The sequence below is a fragment of the Triturus cristatus genome, unplaced genomic scaffold, assembly GCF_964204655.1.
Source record: "Triturus cristatus unplaced genomic scaffold, aTriCri1.1 SCAFFOLD_199, whole genome shotgun sequence".
Classification (NCBI taxonomy): Eukaryota; Metazoa; Chordata; class Amphibia; order Caudata; family Salamandridae; genus Triturus; species Triturus cristatus.
In genome coordinates this window covers 1,522,927-1,540,100 of record NW_028188282.1, presented here as the reverse complement: position 1 = coordinate 1,540,100, position 17,174 = coordinate 1,522,927, and positions in this window count along the sequence as shown.

Here is a 17,174-nt window from a genome sequence, read left to right as displayed (position 1 = left end):
CAGCAGAGCTGTTGTAGACCCAGAGAACCAGGTCAGCAGAGCTGCTCTAGAGCCTAAGAACCAGGTCAGCAGAGCTGCTTTAGAGCCAGAGAACCAGGTCAGCAGAGCTACTTTGCAGCCAGAGAACCAGGTCAGCAGAGCTGCTGTAGTGCCAGAGAAACCAGGTCATCAGACCTGCTGTAGAGGCAGAGAACCAGGTCAGCAGAGCTGCTTTAGAGCCAGAGAACCAGGTCAGCAGAGGTGCTTTAGAGCCAGAGAACAAGGTCAGCAGAGCTGTTCTAGAGCCTGAGAACCAGGTCAGCAGAGCTGCTGTAGAGCCAGAGAAACCAGGTCAGCAGAGCTGCTTTAGATGGAGAATCCAGGTCAGCAGAGCTGCTTTAGAGTCAGAGAACCAGATCAGCAGAACTGCTTTAGAGCCAGAGAACCAGGTCAGCAGAGCTGCTTTAGAGCCAGAGAATACGGTCAGCAGAGCTGCTTTAGAGCCAGAGAACCAGGTCAGCAGAGCCATTGTAGAGCCAGAGACCCAGGTCAGCAGAGCTGCTCTAGAGCCTAAGAACCAGGTCAGCAGAGCTGCTATAAAGCCAGAGAACCAGGTCAGCAGAGCTGCTTTAGAGCTGGAGAACCAGGTCAGCAGAGCTGATCTAGAGCCAGAGAACCAGGTCAGCAGAGCTGCTTTAGAGCCAGAGAACCCGGTCTGCAGAGCCGTTGTAGAGCCAGAGAACCAGGTCAGCAGAGCCACTCTAGAGCCAGAGAACCAGGTCAGCAGAGCTGCTGTAGAACCAGAGAAACCAGGTCAGCAGAGCTGCTTTAGAGCCAGAGAACCTGGTCAGCAGAACTGCTTCACAGCCAGAGAACCAGGTAAGCAGAGCTGCTTTAGAGCCATTGAACCAGGTCAGCAGAGCTGCTTTAGAGCCATAGAACCAGATCAGCAGAGCTGCTTTAGAGCCATAGAACCAGGTCAGTAGGGCTGCTCTAGAGCCTAAGAACCAGGTCAGCAGAGCTGCTCTAGAACCAGAGAACCAGGTCAGCAAAGCTGCTGTAGAGCCAGAGAAACCAGGTCAGCAGAGATGCTTTAGAGGGAGAGAACCAGGTCAGCAGAGCTGCTTTGGAGCCAGAGAACCAGGTCAGCAGAGCTGCTTTAGAGCCAGAGAACCAGGTCAGCAGAGCTGCTTTAGAGCCAGAGAACCAGGTCAGCAGAGCCGTTGTAGAGCCAGAGACCCAGGTCAGCAGAGCTGCTCTAGAGGCTAAGAACCAGGTCAGCAGAGCTGCTCCTCTATAGCCAGAGAATCAGGTCAGCAGAGCTGCTCTGGAGCCAGAGAACTAGGTCAGCAGATGAGCTATAGAGTGAGAGAACCAGGTCCGCAGTGGCACTTTGGCACCAGAGAACCACGTCAGCAGAGCTGCTTTAGAGCCAGACAATCAGGTCAGCAGAGCTGCTTTAGAGCCAGAGAACGAGTTCAGCAGTGCTGCTTTAGAGCAAGAGAACCAGGTCAGCAGAGCTGTTGTAGAGCCAGAGACCCAGGTCAGCAGAGCTGCTCTAGAGCCTAAGAACCACATCAGCAGAGCCGCTTTAGAGCCAGAGAACCAGGTCAGCAGAGCTTCTCTAGAGCCAGAGAACCAGGTCAGCAGAGCCACTCTAGAGCCAGAGAACCAGGTCAGCAGAGCTGCTGTAGAACCAGAGAAACCAGGTCAGCAGAGCTGCTTTAGATCCAGAGAACCAGGTCAGCAGAGCTGCTTTAGAGCCAGAGAACCAGGTCAGCAGAGCCGTTGTAGAGCCAGAGACCCAGGTCAGCAGAGCTGCTCTAGAGGCTAAGAACCAGGTCACAGAGCTGCTCCTCTATAGCCAGAGAATCAGGTCAGCAGAGCTGCTTCAAAGCACGAGACCCAGGTCAGCAGAGCTGCTCTAGAGCCTAAGAACCACGTCAGCAGAGCCGCTTTAGAGCCAGAGAACAGGGCAGCAGAGCTGCTCTAGAGCCAGAGAACTAGGTCAGCAGATGAGCTATAGAGTGAGAGAACCAGGTCCGCAGTGACGCTTTAGCACCAGAGAACCACGTCAGCAGAGCTGCTTTAGAGCCAGAGAATCAGGTCAGCAGAGCTGCTTTAGAGCCAGAGAATGAGTTCAGCAGTGCTGCTTTAGAGCCAGAGAACCAGGTCAGCAGAGCCGTTGTAGAGCCAGAGACCCAGGTCAGCAGAGCTGCTCTAGAGGCTAAGAACCAGGGCAGCAGAGCTGCTCCTCTATAGCCAGAGAATCAGGTCAGCAGAGCTGCTTCAAAGCAAGAGACCCAGGTCAGCAGAGCTGCTCTAGAGCCTAAGAACCACGTCAGCAGAGCCGCTTTAGAGCCAGAGAACCAGGTCAGCAGAGCTGCTCTAGAGCCAGAGAACTAGGTCAGCAGATGAGCTATAGAGTGAGAGAACCAGGTCCGCAGTGGCGCTTTAGCACCAGAGAACCACGTCAGCAGAGCTGCTTTAGAGCCAGAGAATCAGGTCAGCAGAGCTGCTTTAGAGCCAGAGAACGAGTTCAGGAGTGCTGCTTTAGAGCCAGAGAACCAGGTCAGCAGAGCCGTTGTAGAGCCAGAGACCCAGGTCAGCAGAGCTACTCTAGAGCCTAAGAACCACGTCAGCAGAGCCGCTTTAGAGCCAGAGAACCAGGTCAGCAGAGCTGCTCTAGAGCCAGAGAACCAGGTCAGCAGAGCCACTCTAGAGCCAGAGAACCAGGTCAGCAGAGCTGCTGTAGAACCAGAGAAACCAGGTCAGCAGAGCTGCTTTAGAGCCAGAGAACCTGGTCAGCAGAACTGCTTCACAGCCAGAGAACCAGGAAAGCAGAGCTGCTTTAGAGCCATAGAACCAGGTCAGCAGAGCTGCTTTAGAGCCATAGAACCAGATCAGCAGAGCTGCTTTAGAGCCATAGAACCAGGTCAGCAGAGCTGCTCTAGAACCAGAGAACCAGGTCAGCAAAGCTGCTGTAGAGCCAGAGAAACCAGGTCAGCAGAGATGCTTTAGAGGGAGAGAACCAGGTCAGCAGAGCTGCTTTAGAGCCAGAGAACCAGGTCAGCAGAGCTGCTTTAGAGCCGTAGAACCTGGTCAGCAGAGCTGCTTTAGAGCCAGAGAACCAGGTCAGCAGAGCCGTTGTAGAGCCAGAGACCCAGGTCAGCAGAGCTGCTCTAGAGGCTAAGAACCAGGCCAGCAGAGCTGCTCCTCTATAGCCAGAGAATCAGGTCAGCAGAGCTGCTTCAAAGCACGAGACCCAGGTCAGCAGAGCTGCTCTAGAGCCTAAGAACCACGTCAGCAGAGCCGCTTTAGAGCCAGAGAACCAGGTCAGCAGAGCTGCTCTAGAGCCAGAGAACTAGTTCAGCAGATGAGCTATAGAGTGAGAGAACCAGGTCCGCAGTGACGCTTTAGCACCAGAGAACCACGTCAGCAGAGCTGCTTTAGAGCCAGAGAATGAGTTCAGCAGTGCTGCTTTAGAGCCAGAGAACCAGGTCAGCAGAGCCGTTGTAGAGCCAGAGACCCAGGTCAGCAGAGCTGCTCTAGAGCCTAAGAACCACGTCAGCAGAGCCACTTTAGAGCCAGAGAACCAGGTCAGCAGAGCTGCTTTAGAGCCAGAGAACCAGATCAGCAGAGCTGCTTTAGAGCCATGGAACTAGGTCAGTAGATCTGCTTTAGAGCCAGAGAACCAGGTCAGCAGAGCTGCTTTAGAGCCATAGAACCAGGTCAGCAGAGCTGCTTTAGAGCCAGAAAACCAGGTCAGCAGAGCCGTTGTAGAGCCAGAGAACCAGGTCAGCAGAGCTGCTCTAGAGCCTGAGAACCAGGTCAGCAGAGCTGCTTTAGATCCAGAGAAACAGGTCAGCAAAGCTGCTTTAGAGGGAGTGAACCAGATCAGCAGAGCTGCTTTAGAGCCAGAAAACCAGGTCAGCAGAGCTGCTTTAGAGCCAGAGAACCAGGTCAGCAGAGCCATTGTAGAACCAGAGAGCAAGGTCAGCTGAGCTGCTCTAGAGCCTAAGAACCAGGTCAGCAGAGCTGCTCTCGAGCCAGAGAACTAGGTCAGGAGAGCTGCTTTAGAGCCAGACAACCAGGTCAGCAGAGGTGCTATAGAGGGGGTGAACCAGGTACGCAGAGGTGCTTTAGAGCCAGAGAACCACGTCAGCAGAGCTGCTTTAGAGCCAGAGAATCAGGTCAGCAGAGCTGCTTTAGAGCCAGAGAACCAGGTCAGCAGAGCTGCTTTAGAGCCAGGGAAGCATGTCAGCAGAGCTGCTTTAGAGCCAGAGAACCAGGTCAGCAGAGCTGCTTTAGAGCCAGAGAACCAGGTCAGCAGAGCAGTTGTAGAGCCAGAGATCCAGGTCAGCAGAGCTGCTCTAGAGCCAGAGAATCAGGTCAACAGAGCTGCTTCAAAGCAAGAGAACCAGGTCAGCAGAACTGCTTTAGAGCCATAGAATATTTCATGCTTTAGAGTCAGAGAAGCAGGTCAGCAGAGCTGCATCAAAGCCAGAGAACCAGGTCAGCAGATCTGCTTTAGAGCTAGATAACCAGGTCAGCAGAGCAGCTTTAGAGCCAGAGAACCAGGTCAGCAGAGCCACATTAGAGCCAGAGAAGCAGGTCAGCAGAGCTGCTTTAGATCCAGAGAACCACATCAGCAGAGCCGCTTTAGAGCCAGAGAACCAGGTCAGCAGAGCTGCTCTGCTTGAAAGCCAGAGAACTGCTTTAGAGCCATAGAACCAGGTCATGCTTTAGAGTCAGAGAAGCAGGCCAGCAGAGCTGCATCAAAGCCAGAGAACCAGGTCAGCAGATCTGCTTTAGAGCTAGAGAACCAGGTCAGCAGAGCTGCTTTAGATCCAGAGAACCACATCAGCAGAGCTGCTGTAGAGCCAGAGAACCAGGTCAGCAGAGCTGTATAGAGCCAGAGAGCCGGGTCAGCAGACCTGCTTTAGAGCCATATAACCAGGTCAGCAGAGCTGCTTTAGAGCCAGAGAACCAGGTCAGCAGAGCCGGTGTAGAGCAAGAGAACCAGGTCAGCAGAGCTGCTCTCAAGCCAGAGAACCAGGTCAGCGGAGCTGCTTTAGAACCATGTCAGCGGAGCTGCTATAGAGGGATAGAACCAGGTCAGTAGAGCCGCCTTAGCACCAGAGAATCAGGTCAGCAGAGCTGCTTTGAAGCCAGAGAACCATGGTCAGCAGAGCTGCTTTAGAGCCAGAGAACCAGGTCAGCAGAGCTGCTTTAGAGCCAGAGAAATAAGTCAGCAGAGCTGTTGTAGACCCAGAGAACGGGGTCAGCAGAGCTGCTCTAGAGCCTAAGAACCAGGTCAGCAGAGCTGCTTTAGAGCCAGAGAACCAGGTCAGCCGAGCTACTTTGCAGCCAGAGAACCAGGTCAGCAGAGCTGCTGTAGTGCCAGAGAAACCAGGTCATCAGACCTGCTGTAGAAGCAGAGAACCAGGTCAGCAGAGCTGCTTTAGAGCCAGAGAACCAGGTCAGCAGAGGTGCTTTAGAGCCAGAGAACAAGGTCAGCAGAGCTGTTCTAGAGCCTGAGAACCAGGTCAGCAGAGCTGCTGTAGAGCCAGAGAAACCAGGTCAGCAGAGCTGCTTTAGATGGAGAATCCAGGTCAGCAGAGCTGCTTTAGAGTCAGAGAACCAGATCAGCAGAACTGCTTTAGAGCCAGAGAACCAGGTCAGCAGAGCTGCTTTAGAGCCAGAGAACACGGTCAGCAGAGCTGCTTTAGAGCCAGAGAACCAGGTCAGCAGAGCCATTGTAGAGCCAGAGACCCAGGTCAGCAGAGCTGCTCTAGAGCCTAAGAACCAGGTCAGCAGAGCTGCTATAAAGCCAGAGAGCCAGGTCAGCAGAGCTGCTTTAGAGCTGGAGAACCAGGTCAGCAGAGCTGATCTAGAGCCAGAGAACCAGGTCAGCAGAACTGCTTTAGAGCCAGAGAACCAGGTCAGCAGAGCTGCTTTAGAGCCAGAGAACACGGTCAGCAGAGCTGCTTTAGAGCCAGAGAACCAGGTCTGCAGAGCCGTTGTAGAGCCAGAGAACCAGGTCAGCAGAGCCACTCTAGAGCCAGAGAACCAGGTCAGCAGAGCTGCTGTAGAACCAGAGAAACCAGGTCAGCAGAGCTGCTTTAGAGCCAGAGAACCAGGTCAGCAGAGGTGCTTTAGAGCCAGAGAACAAGGTCAGCAGAGCTGTTCTAGAGCCTGAGAACCAGGTCAGCAGAGCTGCTGTAGAGCCAGAGAAACCAGGTCAGCAGAGCTGCTTTAGATGGAGAATCCAGGTCAGCAGAGCTGCTTTAGAGTCAGAGAACCAGATCAGCAGAACTGCTTTAGAGCCAGAGAACCAGGTCAGCAGAGCTGCTTTAGAGCCAGAGATCACGGTCAGCAGAGCTGCTTTAGAGCCAGAGAACCAGGTCAGCAGAGCCATTGTAGAGCCAGAGACCCAGGTCAGCAGAGCTGCTCTAGAGCCTAAGAACCAGGTCAGCAGAGCTGCTATAAAGCCAGAGAACCAGGTCAGCAGAGCTGCTTTAGAGCTGGAGAACCAGGTCAGCAGAGCTGATCTAGAGCCAGAGAACCAGATCAGCAGAACTGCTTTAGAGCCAGAGAACCAGGTCAGCAGAGCTGCTTTAGAGCCAGAGAACACGGTCAGCAGAGCTGCTTTAGAGCCAGAGAACCAGGTCTGCAGAGCCGTTGTAGAGCCAGAGAACCAGGTCAGCAGAGCCACTCTAGAGCCAGAGAACCAGGTCAGCAGAGCTGCTGTAGAACCAGAGAAACCAGGTCAGCAGAGCTGCTTTAGAGCCAGAGAACCTGGTCAGCAGAACTGCTTCACAGCCAGAGAACCAGGTAAGCAGAGCTGCTTTAGAGCCATTGAACCAGGTCAGCAGAGCTGCTTTAGAGCCATAGAACCAGATCAGCAGAGCTGCTTTAGAGCCATAGAACCAGGTCAGTAGGGCTGCTCTAGAGCCTAAGAACCAGGTCAGCAGAGCTGCTCTAGAACCAGAGAACCAGGTCAGCAAAGCTGCTCTAGAGCCAGAGAAACCAGGTCAGCAGAGATGCTTTAGAGGGAGAGAACCAGGTCAGCAGAGCTGCTTTAGAGCCAGAGAACCAGGTCAGCAGAGCTGCTTTAGAGCCAGAGAACCAGGTCAGCAGAGCCGTTGTAGAGCGAGAGACCCAGGTCAGCAGAGCTGCTCTAGAGGCTAAGAACCAGGTCAGCAGAGCTGCTCCTCTATAGCCAGAGAATAAGGTCAGCAGAGCTGCTCTAGAGCCAGAGAACTAGGTCAGCAGATGAGCTATAGAGTGAGAGAACCAGGTCCGCAGTGGCACTTTAGCACCAGAGAACCACGTCAGCAGAGCTGCTTTAGAGCCAGAGAATCAGGTCAGCAGAGCTGCTTTAGAGCCAGAGAACGAGTTCAGCAGTGCTGCTTTAGAGCCAGAGAACCGGGTCAGCAGAGCTGTTGTAGAGCCAGAGACCCAGGTCAGCAGAGCTGCTCTAGAGCCTAAGAACCACGTCAGCAGAGCCGCTTTAGAGCCAGAGAACCAGGTCAGCAGAGCTGCTCTAGAGCCAGAGAACCAGGTCAGCAGAGCCACTCTAGAGCCAGAGAACCAGGTCAGCAGAGCTGCTGTAGAACCAGAGAAACCAGGTCAGCAGAGCTGCTTTAGAGCCAGAGAACCTGGTCAGCAGAACTGCTTCACAGCCAGAGAACTAGGTAAGCAGAGCTGCTTTAGAGCCATTGAACCAGGTCAGCAGAGCTGCTTTAGAGCCATAGAACCAGATCAGCAGAGCTGCTTTAGAGCCATAGAACCAGGTCAGTAGGGCTGCTCTAGAGCCTAAGAACCAGGTCAGCAGAGCTGCTCTAGAACCAGAGAACCAGGTCAGCAAAGCTGCTGTAGAGCCAGAGAAACCAGGTCAGCAGAGATGCTTTAGAGGGAGAGAACCAGGTCAGCAGAGCTGCTTTAGAGCCAGAGAACCAGGTCAGCAGAGCTGCTTTATTGCCAGAGAACCAGGTCAGCAGAGCTGCTTTAGAGCCAGAGAACCAGGTCAGCAGAGTTGTTGTAGAGCCAGAGACCCAGGTCAGCAGAGCTGCTCTAGAGGCTAAGAACCAGGTCAGCAGAGCTGCTCCTCTATAGCCAGAGAATCAGGTCAGCAGAGCTGCTTCAAAGCACGAGACCCAGGTCAGCAGAGCTGCTCTAGAGCCTAAGAACCACGTCAGCAGAGCCGCTTTAGAGCCAGAGAACCAGGTCAGCAGAGCTGCTCTAGAGCCAGAGAACTAGGTCAGCAGATGAGCTATAGAGTGAGAGAACCAGGTCCGCAGTGACGCTTTAGCACCAGAGAACCACGTCAGCAGAGCTGCTTTAGAGCCAGAGAATCAGGTCAGCAGAGCTGCTTTAGAGCCAGAGAATGAGTTCAGCAGTGCTGCTTTAGAGCCAGAGAACCAGGTCAGCAGAGCAGTTGTAGAGCCAGAGACCCAGGTCAGCAGAGCTGCTCTAGAGGCTAAGAACCCGGTCAGCAGAGCTGCTCCTCTATAGCCAGAGAATCAGGTCAGCAGAGCTCCTTCAAAGCAAGAGACCCAGGTCAGCAGAGCTGCTCTAGAGCCTAAGAACCACGTCAGCAGAGCCACTTTAGAGCCAGAGAACCAGGTCAGCAGAGCTGCTCTAGAGCCAGAGAACTAGGTCAGCAGATGAGCTATAGAGTGAGAGAACCAGGTCCGCAGTGGCGCTTTAGCACCAGAGAACCACGTCAGCAAAGCTGCTTTAGAGCCAGAGAATCAGGTCAGCAGAGCTGCTTTAGAGCCAGAGAACGAGTTCAGCAGTGCTGCTTTAGAGCCAGAGAACCAGGTCAGCAGAGCCGTTGTAGAGCCAGAGACCCAGGTCAGCAGAGCTGCTCTAGATCCTAAGAACCACGTCAGCAGAGCCGCTTTAGAGCCAGAGAACCAGGTCAGCAGAGCTGCTCTATAGCCAGAGAACCAGGTCAGCAGAGCCACTCTAGAGCCAGAGAACCAGGTCAGCAGAGCTGCTTTGGAGCCAGAGAACCTGGTCAGCAGAACTGCTTCACAGTCAGAGAACCAGGTAAGCAGAGCTGCTTTAGAGCCATAGAACCAGGTCAGCAGAGCTGCTTTAGAGCCATAGAACCAGATCAGCAGAGCTGCTTTAGAGCCATAGAACCAGGTCAGCAGAGCTGCTCTAGAACCAGAGAACCAGGTCAGCAAAGCTGCTGTAGAGCCAGAGAAACCAGGTCAGCAGAGATGCTTTAGAGGGAGAGAACCAGGTCAGCAGAGCTGCTTTAGAGCCAGAGAACAAGGTCAGCAGAGCTGCTTTAGAGCCGTAGAACCAGGTCAGCAGAGCTGCTTTAGAGCCAGAGAAATAGGTCAGCAGAGCCGTTGTAGAGCCAGAGACCCAGGTCAGCAGAGCTGCTCTAGAGGCTAAGAACCAGGCCAGCAGAGCTGCTCCTCTATAGCCAGAGAATCAGGTCAGCAGAGCTGCTTCAAAGCACGAGACCCAGGTCAGCAGAGCTGCTCTAGAGCCTAAGAACCACGTCAGCAGAGCCGCTTTAGAGCCAGAGAACCAGGTCAGCAGAGCTGCTCTAGAGCCAGAGAACTAGTTCAGCAGATGAGCTATAGAGTGAGAGAACCAGGTCTGCAGTGACGCTTTAGCACCAGAGAACCACGTCAGCAGAGCTGCTTTAGAGCCAGAGAATGAGTTCAGCAGTGCTGCTTTAGAGCCAGAGAACCAGGTCAGCAGAGCCGTTGTAGAGCCAGAGACCCAGGTCAGCAGAGCTGCTCTAGAGCCTAAGAACCACGTCAGCAGAGCCGCTTTAGAGCCAGAGAACCAGGTCAGCAGAGCTGCTTTAGAGCCAGAGAACCAGGTCAGCAGAGCTACTCTAGAGCCAGAGAACCAGGTCAGCAGAGCTGCTTTAGATCCAGAGAAACCGGTCAGCAAAGCTGCTTTAGAGGGAGTGAACCAGATCAGCAGAGCTGCTTTAGAGCCAGAAAACCAGGTCAGCAGAGCTGCTTTAGAGCCAGAGAACCAGGTCAGCAGAGCCATTGTAGAACCAGAGAGCTAGGTCAGCTGAGCTGCTCTAGAGCCTAAGAACCAGGTCAGCAGAGCTGCTCTCGAGCCAGAGAACTAGGTCAGGAGAGCTGCTTTAGAGCCAGACAACCAGGTCAGCAGAGGTGCTATAGAGGGGGAGAACCAGGTCCGCAGAGGCGCTTTAGAGCCAGAGAACCACGTCAGCAGAGCTGCTTTAGAGCCAGAGAATCAGGTCAGCAGAGCTGCTTTAGAGCCAGAGAACCAGGTCAGCAGAGCTGCTTTAGAGCCAGAGAACCAGGTCAGCAGAGCCGTTGTAGAGCCAGAGAATCAGGTCAACAGAGCTGCTTCAAAGCAAGAGAACCAGGTCAGCAGAACTGCTTTAGAGCCATAGAATAGTTCATGCTTTAGAGTCAGAGAAGCAGGTCAGCAGAGCTGCATCAAAGCCAGAGAACCAGGTCAGCAGATCTGCTTTAGAGCTAGATAACCAGGTCAGCAGATCAGCTTTAGAGCCAGAGAACCAGGTCAGCAGAGCCACATTAGAGCCAGAGAAGCAGGTCAGCAGAGCTGCTTTAGATCCAGAGAACCACATCAGCAGAGCCGCTTTAGAGCCAGAGAACCAGGTCAGCAGAGCTGCTTGAAAGCCAGAGAACCGCTTTAGAGCCATAGAACCAGGTCATGCTTTAGAGTCAGAGAAGCAGGCCAGCAGAGCTGCATCAAAGCCAGAGAACCAGGTCAGCAGATCTGCTTTAGAGCTAGAGAACCAGGTCAGCAGAGCTGCTTTAGATCCAGAGAACCACATCAGCAGAGCTGCTGTAGAGCCAGAGAACCAGGTCAGCAGAGCTGTATAGAGCCAGAGAGCCGGGTCAGCAGACCTTCTTTAGAGCCATATAACCAGGTCAGCAGAGCTGCTTTAGAGCCAGAGAACCAGGTCAGCAGAGCCGGTGTAGAGCTAGAGAACAAGGTCAGCAGAGCTGCTCTAGAGCCAGAGAACCAGGTCAGCAGAGCCACTTTCCAGCCAGAGAACCAGGTCAGCAGAGCTGCTGTAGTGCCAGAGAAACAGCGGTTGTGTGGGGAGAGCACTCCAATAATTTGACAATTTAATCAATGATTCTCCGTAAGAAAAAGCAGCGGTGCATCAGTTATGTAGGAGTTTGTCCTCTCCTACTGAGATCAAGAACGGGTATTGACAGGATGAGAGCCTGTATATAACTGAGCACTGTTCACAAAGTGTCTTATCTGACACTAACTAGTTTAAGAAACAATATGTTTAATTTTCAACACAGAAACAAAACATTTTCTAGAGCTTTTCACAATATCTTCATGTAAGACAGCGAGTAAAGATATCGCGGTTTGTGCCAATACAAATTCATGACATTTGTACATAAGTAACTTGGTTACAAACAGAAATCATGTGTAACACAAATTCAATTTACATATTATGAACATTTAGTAATACGACGAAATTACAACACAACAGGAGTGTAAATGCCCAATGCATTTCGGAACCAGCCGGTTCCTTCGTCAGGGGCCAGTCTGAAAAATACAAAGTAAACCATTTCGCTAGTTAGAATAATGTGATGGGGCTCAATCTCTAGAACTTTGATATAGAACGAACATGTCTTAGAACGAGTTACCTGTTCGTGTGTGTTGTTAAGTGTTCTCTGAAACAGATAAAGACGTGACCAAGTCAGCAACAACTAAGGTTGTGAGGTGTACGTGAGAGATGACAGCATAACATTGCCAAATTCACGCTTACCTGTGTTTGAAGAAACTCGTGATTCAGAAAATGTGAGAAGCGAACCATGTCGGGTTAATAAAACTGATCAAACCAAAGATGCAAAGAGTGTGCTCAATGGGTTTCAGAAGAGATAGCAAATCTTACCTCTGACAAGATGTTTTATAAGAAGCTGTGTGGGAAATAAGTGCAAAATGTCAACCAAAACGTGCCAGGTAGGCTGTACGGAGCTGACGGAAATTAAAATAGTGCAATCTAGAGAAGATTACGCGCACTGCAAAGCGGGTGTAAATCTTACCTCCAGAAAGGTTTGTAAAGAGCTGTGGAAAAAGTAAGAAAGCGGGACTTTAGAAAAAAGGTGTGGCCGTAGTTAACAACTTATTCGACCACCGTAAGTCATGGAAAAGAAACCTTACCTAAGAGGTGCTGCGAGACAAGAGTAACCGACGGTTCTCCAAAACGGATGGGTGAGTGCAAGGAGTCAAATGTAAGGATGCTTTTAGAGGGACAGACCGGAACGCGAACCGGAAGTATTCGACATAGACGGCGGACAATAGGAAACATATGAGATCAACTGGGTGTTTGGTATCCTGCAGACGCGCATAAGCGCCATATTGGAACGGAGTTGAAAGACTAACTAAAGTATAGGCGAATGCATCTAGGTGCATGAGTTGCTATGGATTTAGGAATGGAAAGAATAAATAAAGGAAGCCAAATAGTCAGTACAAATTGAGCGTCGTTGACGGTAGCATACACGATTGAAAAAGCGGAAATTATAAAAAGCTGACATACCAGCTTAGATTTGACGAACAGCTTTCACATTTGTGGTACAGAGAAAATCTGCCATATGTGGCGGTATTGGGAGTGGTAGACCCTGTAGAAAATGCTAAGTCTCGTGTTATGCGGAACGGGCAATTTAAGGAGTGTGATGATAAGATAGTCACTGAAGTGTGAGAATAAGCGCAATAAGTTGCATGGGAAGCAAGTGTGTATGTTGTGACAAAGAAAATAGTACACAAGGTGTAGGTGAGTGTATAACATGGTGTGGGGATTTTAGTTGTGCTGTAATGCTTGTCACTGGTCTGCAGTTTGAAAACTAGCCCAGGGTTTCACGGACTAGTCGATGAGCTTGTAATTAAATAAAGCACGACATATCTAACCTGTCATTAAGACCAATTGGTGCCATGGTATCCAGAAGTTTAATCCAAAAGACCTCCCTTTGTAGGAGTCTCAGGTGAGTATTGACACCTTGTTGTTGTTCCACATGTTCGATTATTTGGAATCTAAGTTGTGATATGGAGTGACATGCTTCATGCCAGTGGGACGCCAGAGGAGAATTTTTGCTCTGAGTTCTAATGCGACTTTTATGTTCAGTGAGACGTGTTTTCATTTTCCGTTGGGTTTTTCCAATGTATAGTTTGCCACACGGGCATTTAATCCCGTAAATTACATTAGTAGTATTGCAGTCACTAGTGTGTCGGAGCAGAACATCCTTGCCTGTGGTGGGATGTTTTAAGATGTTTCCTGGGATGATGTTATTACAATGCGAACAATTTTGACATTTCAAAGTGCCTTTGTGGGTGCGGATAGTCTGAGGTTTTTTTGTTGTGGAAGATATCAGTTCACGAAGATTTTGACCCCTAGTGTAAGCATGCAAGGGCAATTCACAGAAAATGTTGTTGAAGTCCGTTTCGTTGGATAGTAGTTCCCAACGTTTGTTGATGATTCTTTTGATAGCAATGGAACAGGTTGAATACTTAGATGTAAACACTATGTTTGATTTGTTGGTTTTTCTGGTGGGTGTCAGTAATTCTTCACGTGATTTTGCCATTGCTCTTTGTGCACAAGAGTCAATGATAGTAGAAGGGTACCCTCGTTCCTGGTATTTTTCTTTTTGTTCATTAATCTTAGCTGTGCTGTCAGCTGTATTAGAACAAATACGTTTGATCCGGATAAACTGGGAGTAAGGTAGATTATTAATGAGGTTGTTGGGGTGGAAGCTGGAAAATTGTAACGCATTGTTGCGATCGGTGGGTTTGGTGTAGACTGTAGTGGTTAGTCCATGTCCATCTGGATTCTTATTGATGGTGACGTCAAGAAATTGGATGGTCTGTGTGTCAATTTTGTGGGTGAATTGAATCCTGGGATTATGGGAATTTAGAGTTGTTATCATTTGTTCGAGAAGTTGCTGTGAGTTGGTCCAAACCAGAAAGATGTCGTCAATGTATCGGCAGTAAGTATAAATGTTTGACCACCACTGAGGTATGTCCATGATATACTCCTGTTCGAACATAGCCATGAAGATATTGGCGTACGAAGGAGCCCCCGGAAAACCCATAGAGGTTCCCGAGAGTTGAGCATAGAATTGTTCGTTCCATTTGAAGTAACTGTGATGAAGGCAAAAGTGCAGTAATTGTAAAATGAAAACCTTTTCTATGTCAATGTCTTCGCGTTGAAGAAGAGCCCATTCAACTGCCTCCATGCCTGTGGAGTGAGGAATAGAAGTGTAAAGAGCCACCACATCGATAGTGCACAATAACCAGGTGAATTGGATGCTGGGTTGAATCAGCTCAAGTTTCTTAAGGAAGTCTGTGGTGTCCTTGGTGTATGACCACCAATTCTGCACGAATTTCTGTAGGTAATGATCCAAATATTTGCCCACGGCATCAAAAATTGAACCGCATCCTGAAACAATCGGTCTGAAAGGTGGTTGGTGTAGATTTTTATGTATTTTTGGTAACATGTAGGGATGAGGTCTACGCGGATCTGATGTTGTGAGGAACTGTCTGGTTTGTTCGTCAATCCATCCTAAATCATATGCTCTTTTCAGGATATCTTGTAGGATGATTTCAAGTTGTGGTGTTGGATCGGTTTGTAATGGTAGATATATTGATTGGTCATTCACGTGGATGTTAACCTGTTGTAAATAGAATTCTGTGTCCATTATGACAATTGCTCCTCCCTTGTCAGCGGGTTGGATGGTGATGTCTGGGTTGTTGGCAAGGGTTCTCAATGTGATTCTTTCGTTGTTCGTAAAATTACGATGTTTGTTAGAGCGAAGAGTTAAGTTTTTGATGTCCTTTTTGATCATAATCTCAAATGTGTCCAGCATCTTGTGGGACACTGGGGCTTGGAAAGTGCTGCGAGGCTTAAATTTCGTCAGTTTGCTCGTTTCTGGGGTTGCATCTGAGATTACTACGTTAGAAAAATAGTGACGTAGACGTTATGTCCGCATGAACTTATACAGTGCAACATCAATTTCCAATTGGTTTGCATGACTGGTAGGAACAAAAGACAAGCCTCTATTTAGAACAGCTTTTTGGTGGGGTGTGATATCAACAGATGAAATGTTTATGATCAGGGAATGTTCTTCCCGCTGCGTAACGATTTACCTGCCCTTTCCTCGCCTGGTCTTGTGGTTGCGCTTTGGGTCTCTGGTTGTAGAGCTGGAGGTATTCCTTGATCCGGGGCCTGGGATAAAAAAGACACCGTACTGGTTTTATCGGCTTGTTCGGTGGCATCCTTAGTTGGGGTTTGGGAGTTAGAGGATGAGATTCCGGGCTGCACTGGTGTTCTGGATGTAGAAATGTCCTTGTCTGAAACCAAACTTTCCTCTGATGAATGCGTGTGTGGTTTACGTGGTTCAAATCTCTTGCGAGCGTATATTTCGGCCCAGGTGTAAACCTCATTTAACTTGTAGTCGATAGTGTCTCTTTTGTACTTCCTGAGTTTGCCCTCTTGTAATTCTCTGCTGTACTTGTCTAATTTTATGTTCAAGCCCTCTAAATTAATTCTCCAGGTATCATGTTCTAACCTGTTTTGAAGTTCATCTTTCAGTGTATTAATTTCTTGTTCAAGATCCTTGATGGTTTTGGATAGCTCCTCGATAATAAGAAGAATCAGGTCAAGGGAGCACTTGTTGAGAATCGAGAACCATTTGTTCATGAAGGTGGGGTTGAGGTGAAAGCGGAATAGCATGGGTCTTATTGAAAGTCGTAGTCCTCTGGGTATCCGTTTGGCTTTATGATACTGTACTAGTGTGGAAGCATGAAGTTGTTGGTTGAGTTGGTGTCTAGTTAGGTATTCAAGTTGCTTGAGTTGTTGCGAGATCGAGCCACTATGTGTGTCCATGTTTTTTACTTCCTGTATTAAAGAATAAATTTCAGATGCTTGATCTGTGGTGTAGACCAAAGTAGTTGCTCTATTTTCTGTTATGTTCGTTATGGATTCAAACGACATTTTTGATTGGGGTCTGAAGCATCTGAAATTTATTCTTTAATACAGGAAGTAAAAAACATGGACACACATAGTGGCTCGATCTCGCAACAACTCAAGCAACTTGAATACCTAACTAGACGCCAACTCAACCAACAACTTCATGCTTCCACACTAGTACAGTATCATAAAGCCAAACGGATACCCAGAGGACTACGACTTTCAATAAGACCCATGCTATTCCGCTTTCACCTCAACCCCACCTTCATGAACAAATGGTTCTCGATTCTCAACAAGTGCTCCCTTGACCTGATTCTTCTTATTATCGAGGAGCTATCCAAAACCATCAAGGATCTTGAACAAGAAATTAATACACTGAAAGATGAACTTCAAAACAGGTTAGAACATGATACCTGGAGAATTAATTTAGAGGGCTTGAACATAAAATTAGACAAGTACAGCAGAGAATTACAAGAGGGCAAACTCAGGAAGTACAAAAGAGACACTATCGACTACAAGTTAAATGAGGTTTACACCTGGGCCGAAATATACGCTCGCAAGAGATTTGAACCACGTAAACCACACACGCATTCATCAGAGGAAAGTTTGGTTTCAGACAAGGACATTTCTACATCCAGAACACCAGTGCAGCCCGGAATCTCATCCTCTAACTCACAAACCCCAACTAAGGATGCCACCGAACAAGCCGATAAAACCAGTACGGTGTCTTTTTTATCCCAGGCCCCGGATCAAGGAATACCTCCAGCTCTACAACCAGAGACCCAAAGCGCAACCACAAGACCAGGCGAGGAAAGGGCAGGAAAATCATTACGCAGCGGGAAGAACATTCCCTGATCATAAACATTTCATCTGTTGATATCACACCCCACCAAAAAGCTGTTCTAAATAGAGGCTTGTCTTTTGTTCCTACCAGTCATGCAAACCAATTGGAAATTGATGTTGCACTGTATAAGTTCATGCGGACATTACGTCTACGTCACTATTTTTCTAACGTAGTAATCTCAGATGCAACCCCAGAAACGAGCAAACTGACGAAATTTAAGCCTCGCAGCACTTTCCAAGCCCCAGTGTCCCACAAGATGCTGGACACATTTGAGATTATGATCAAAAAGGACATCAAAAACTTAACTCTTCGCTCTAACAAACATCGGAATTTGACGAACAACGAAAGAATCACATTGAGAACCCTTGCCAACAACCCAGA